Source organism: Apaloderma vittatum, unplaced genomic scaffold (genome assembly GCF_000703405.1).
Source record: "Apaloderma vittatum isolate BGI_N311 unplaced genomic scaffold, ASM70340v1 scaffold5612, whole genome shotgun sequence".
In the NCBI taxonomy this organism is placed as follows: domain Eukaryota; kingdom Metazoa; phylum Chordata; class Aves; order Trogoniformes; family Trogonidae; genus Apaloderma; species Apaloderma vittatum.
In genome coordinates, this window is record NW_009702958.1 from 57,897 (window position 1) to 64,333 (window position 6,437).

The window sequence follows — 6,437 nt, forward strand, 5'->3', positions numbered from 1 at the left end:
ATGCTAGCAAGCACTTCTTTTTGTCTGTACTGTAGCCAGGACTTGTGAGCGTGAGAGAGATTGAATGCTTTGTAATGAAGGTATATTGTAACATTTCTCTCCAGGTGGCACTTTGTTAACAACAATTAGATCCTGATTGATCTTTGAAGGGCTAATTCTTATGTGGTTTGCAAGGGTCCTACAAGGAGCAAGTGTTGAGTGGGGGCACTTTAAAAGTATTAGTGAGAAAAAATAGAAGAATAGTGCCATAAGAAATTTGCAATACAATGCCCAAGCCTCCTTTGCACCCCATAGTAATTTGTTCTTATTCCTGTTATTATCCCCTCGGGCACTAATGGTCACTTTATTAATTAGTTGAAAATTGCATTCTAGGTCAAATGGCAGCTTTTTTCCCTCCCATTGTTGCAAATTGCTAGTGGTATGGCCCAGTAAATGGCAGTGTTACTGCAAAATGGGAAAGATCCTTTGCTTTTCAAGATAAAGCCCATGGACCAGCTGCACTTTCTGTGACATTTCTAAGCAGAGCATTTCCCCAGGCCTGCTTTTAGGCAGTTGAGAAATTAAACAGAACTCACTGTCATTGTTAAGATTTCTAATCATAGGCTGTTACTGTATTTGCTTGCACTCTTCTCACCCTCCCCCCCTCGCCATTTTAATTCTAGCCAAGCCTGTTTTCTAAGGTGCATCTCGGCAGTGTTTAGCCTCATTTTTCAGGAAAGTAGACAGTGTGTTTAGGTGCCTTCATTTCTCATGCTCAAATGGAAATACTTTCAGGATATCTGCTTTAGCAGAAGAGGACAGATGCTTAGCAATTTCTGAGAAATAAGGTCCTATCTGTGGCATCTGAAGTTAAGAGACTTGAAAATTACAAATTCCACTTGAAAATATTTGCTGGCTACTGAATGTAGAAATAGAGCAAACCACAGTCTCAGAAAACAAAATGGGAAATTACAGATTTTGTGAAAGTTTTTCGTAAAGAAAACTCCTACTGAGGACAATAGATGTTTAGCCTTTAAACCAGAGGATCAGCCCACCAGAAGTGAACATCAAAGCAGTCTATTTTCCATTAACTACTTTCTGCAGCCTACTGTGCTGGATGCAATCTGTCATGCGAGTTTGTAGTCCAGCAGTCAGGAAAGCTACCAGAAGTCAGAAAGCTTGGGCTAATTTCCCAGCGCTGTCAGCATAACACTTATAAAATGGTACAGTTAATCTGAAATCAGTTGCACAAGCCATCTAAAACAAAACATAGCCCTTTATGTCTATTTTCCAAGCAATTCTGGCCTCATATCCTCTCTATCTTCTTCTGTCAAGTTACCTTTAAACTGATGTATGTTTTCTGGTGGGCCCCATTTAAAACGAACAGAATCCAGGGTGAAATACCCCCTCTGGCCCTTTGGAGATTTAACTGAAGTAACAGAAAGAGCGTGGAAATTTTTGTATGGGAGAAAAATGCTACAGACTCTTACAGAAACACAAGATGCCCTCATATATCTAGAAGCACAACTGTTTTGGGGTTGAAACCATTCCCTCTCAAACAATAGATCACATCCAGCACATGGAAAGGCATATGAATCTTATCCTCCAGCAGGCTGGACACTCATTCTCTCAAAATCAAAATGCTGTGGGCTGGCACCAGCTGTAGCCCCTAGTGAACATTACAGGGGGGGCTGCTAAAAACTTCCTGAAACACTGAACTCCTGGAGCACAAGCAACAGAAGAGAAACTTCACCACCACCCCAATCCTAATTTCTAAACCAACAAGCTATCAGCTTTGGTAAATTGGGCTCTCTCTACAGACTGATGGAGGTGTTTATCAGGAAGAGGGATGGTGGACTGATTAAGCAGTAACACATTAGTGTAAACAAATGCACAATGACAAATTTGGGATTTCTTTCCTACTCCCAACACCAAGTGTTAGGACACCTAAATTGGTTTCTATTAGGGCTCAGTATTTTTTCTTTGATGCTGTTTTTTAACTTGCTTGGAGCAAAAGTTTCTTATAGCACTGTTTGTTGCAAAGGATAAATACAGTAATCAGCAAGGCAAAGAAGTAAAAGAATTCCCTCCTCAAAATAAAAGAAGGATGAATTTGCAGGTTATTACTTACTTCTTTGTTCAGTCACTTCAGGAAATCATTCGAAACATTCTGGGTAAAGCATAAACATATTCTGTGTAAAGCATAAACCACACTCATTGCCTAGACTTGCAGAGGCATCAAATACAGTTGCAAAATAAGCCTAGACATGCAAGAGTCAGTAAAAAGCTCCAACAATTGCATCAGGTGTATTGCAACCATAATGGAAGTGCAGTATGCCCTAGGTTTCTGAATTGTTTTTAAAACCTAGACCTTTCGGTCTAGATGGACTAACCACCTTCTTAATGCTCTGTCCTGCCGTGCTTCAACTGCGTACCTGCTCTCTCTCTTTCGTTTGCAAATGCAAGGCACTATCAGATTTTCTAAACCTCTCCTATTTGCTCCCTTGTGGAGTCTCCACTCTGCATAGGGAAGGTAGAGTAGAAATTAAATCACAGCTACAAAATGAAGGCTTTGTAAAAGAGAGAAGTATTGCAATTTGCATAAAGATGGCTAAGATTCTGAGTCAACCTTATCACCGTATTTAAATGCAGTGATCTTTCATATGCGTATTACATAACAAGAGGTCTAGCTTTATCACCAGCGTGCCTCAACCCGGATAAACTTTACTCAGATTGAAAACCCTCCAGCAGAATGTAGATCAGGAGGATTAAAGGTAATTAAACCAGAGGGCAAAGATGATTATCAAAAGGCAGCACACTACAGACTTACATCCTTTTCAACAAGCTGCATCATCGCCACAAACGAAAATTATTCTCGGAAAGCAAATACAGAGCCTGCTGGGCCTCTGCTATTAACAAACAAGCAAGCAAACAAGCAAACAAAACCAAAGCTGAATCTGATAAAGCTGACTCCTGAATGAATACCTTGAATTAAATTTTTCAAATACCATAAATGACACGCAAATTTCTCATCACTTTTCTAAAAAAATCTGTTTGCTTTCACTGAACAATGACTTTTTCAGCTGCCTACAATATATTTAGAAATCACATCTGAGATCAGAACAGCTCTTAGAGTACAGTTTTGCATTTTAGGCCAGCTGCATACTTGGCTACCTAATCTTTGAGATAGGACACTATCCTCTGTTAAAAAGCCTTCAGTCATCTGGCATCTTCAGTGGGCTTATATCCAGGATTGGTTTTTGTGCCTAGTATTTCTTGTGTCTTTTGGCATGAAAAAAATTAATACATCCAAAATATCAACATATTTCATATCAAAATTCATGCCTAGATTAAGTATATTAACATTAAATATATGCCTTTTAATCTATGTGACCACTACTAATAATAGGTGATTCAGTAAATGATCTAATGACTAACTGTGCAAAAATAACAAGAATCAATACAAAGACAAAAGCCTAAATATAGTTTAGTGGTGGTCTTGGCATTGCTAGGTTGACATTTAGAATCGATGATCTTAAACGTCTTTCCCAAACTAAAGGATTCCATGATAAAAAAAATATTAAATGTTGTATGCATCCCTCATATCCTCTGTCTACCTTGCTTCCCTAGACAGTAATTTTCAGTTTTGTGATTGTAGCAGATTAACAAATCAAGTCCTTCATCTCTGAAGGACTGGTGAGCAGTAGTTGCAAATCAATGAGGAGAGTCTTTTGATGATGCTTACTGATAAAACACAATTTTGATATAAAATATGAACACCAATGCAGAATGCAACGCTCTGTGTGACTGAAATTCTGCAGTCAGAGCAGCTCTTCAGCTCCAACTAAATGTTTCCTCTATTGTAGTATATAGAGATATGGGAGATAGAACTCAAAATTATTACAGCTGAGGTAGCAGTCCTTAATTTTATAGTTAAGATCAAGGAACACATTTAGGCTGGAGAGTACTCAGACAGAATACTCTGCTAGCTGCTTCTGTCCTCTCATTGTGTGTTATCTCAACTACATAGCCCTAAGAAAACTACACACTTCCAGGTTAAAAAATCCTACCCAAGACACCATAGGTTAAACGTAACCCCAAATGTGCAACCTAGGACTTCAAAAGCAATACAAATCAGCAGAGCTCTAGAACTATCACTTGCAAGAACATATCCTTTAACAAGTGACCTTCCATGTTCTGAACCAGCTGTCATGGAGCAGCAAGGGTGGGCTGCTCCACAGGGGAAGGCAAGCCAGCAGCTGAGTGGCAATGCAGGCAGGGCAATGACTTCACTGGTGAGGGTGCAGTCCCACAGTACCTGAACAGAAGCAGAGTTGGTCTAACAATGGTAACCAGGTTCATGCAACAAACAGTCCTGTGATTACTGGATAAGTCTAAGATGATGAGCGATGTCCTAGGTCAAACCAGGAGATCACATCAGCAAGGCAAGGGCAAAATCAGCAAGGGGCCAGGCTGGACACAGGCATACCTGCAAAGTAGATTAGGCAAGGACCAAAGGCAAGGGATCTGGGCTTAAATGGAGCCATCTCTAGATGTGTTTAAAGGTTGTTTTCATGCGTTGGGGAATATGGTTTAGGGGTGAGCTTTGTGAGTAGGGTTCACAGCTGGACTCGATGATCCCAAGGTTCTTTTCCAACCTGTATGATTCTATAATTAAGCTGAGGGGCAGAGGCCTCCCACAAGACTTTTCAATGCTTTCTCACACAGGTTCTTCTCACATACCAGGTGGATCCAAGGTCAGCCGGCTGCAAGACAGCCAAACCCCTCAGGGGCCAGAAGGAGAGCCTGGCTGTCAGGCCACGTGGCTGTAGGGCACCTCTGCTGCTGGAACACTAGGAAACACTGGAGCTTTATACTCACCATCACTGAGCCCTGTCCGGAGCAACCTCAGCAAGTTTGAATGTCCTACATGCAGGTCACCAGCACCACAAAACATCATGGTACCCCTACACTCTCAAGCTTGATATGCCTATTTGGCACAAATAAGCCAAAGTTTTTGCTTACTTACTGGGCTGACATTCTGTATCACCAAATGATACTCTCTAAGAAGGAGGCTCTGCATCACAGAGGATCTCCCATCAACTTTTCTAGGGAAGGAGCATATACTAGGCTGCCTCCCAGCTTAGCTGACAAGAGGGAGTCAATGTTTAAATGTAAACTTTTGATCTTCTTCCCCAACATTTAATTAAAGACCACCCTTGCAAAATAATACCATGAGTTTGATTATCCTTATCGTGCCTAGACAGCAAGGCACAAAATTAATCGTAGAGCTCTAGCACTGCTGTTCCCCTCCATCTCAGCATAGCTAAGGTAGCAAAGTAATTAAAACTCTAGCTTCCTGTTTTATAAAACAGGCATAAACTATGTGTTTTGATACTTACAGTGCCCCAGCATCATAAGATTAATTCAGTGCTTCAGTGTCTTCTGCAGTTCAGATTCAGATTCCCAGTGTGATGGTGTCACAAACGAGTAAATTAATGTAAGATGGATACATAATTGATAAAAATAGCATAGTTGACAAATGCCTTCATGTTGGTCCCTCTTTCACTCACAATGACTATGTCACAGTTTCTCTTGAGTCACAGTTGATTAAGTTATTGATGTGAATGAATGTTCTCTGAATCCCCTTCCAGAAGGGGAATAAAGCAAACTAATAAATACACAGTTTCAGTGAACATGTGATGAAAAGCAGCTACCCAGCACACAGGCTAGAGAAGGCAGTAAGCAATATTGCCAAATAAGAAATAAGAATGCTTTTTGTCACAAACATAGGTTCCTTCACTTCAAATCCACCTCTGATTTTCCTCTTTCTGGTAGGCATTCCAATTAACCCTGTAGTCCACATATTAAGGAAACCCTATTAGACGGGAATCTTTAAGGTCATGTTCTACATGATTTCCTCCAAAAATCCACAAGCTTTATGGTACTCTAACCAATTCAAAGTTAGTTAGTGAGACAGGAAAGAAGCACCTCTACGTTTTGACTTCTTGCTTCTGCTTTCACTCTATGATTCCAGACGGGAGAAAAATCTTTTGGCTTGGAAATAGTAATAAGCAGCCTCTGCTTATGGTCTAGCTTTAGGAGGAAAAAAAAACCTCACAGAGAAGATAACAATTCTTCAGTAGTCAGGGTAATTATTACCAACAATTCGTAACATACCACAACTCCCACTCTAACTGTATTTAACTTTGTTTATTGACGCCAGCAGAAATCTTTTCTCATATCAAAGACTGAAGGGAGAATTACCAATAAATTCTGGCACACAGTTACATTCTTTTCAAATACACTATTATGCATCATGAGATTCCTAAAACTAAAGAACTTTCCATAAAACTCAGACCACATTATTCCAAAAGGGGTTTTTCTCTGGGGGAAAAAACCAAACGTGGTAGTACAACTAAAGTCAGTGACAAATCAGTCGAAAAAGGAATCAGGAA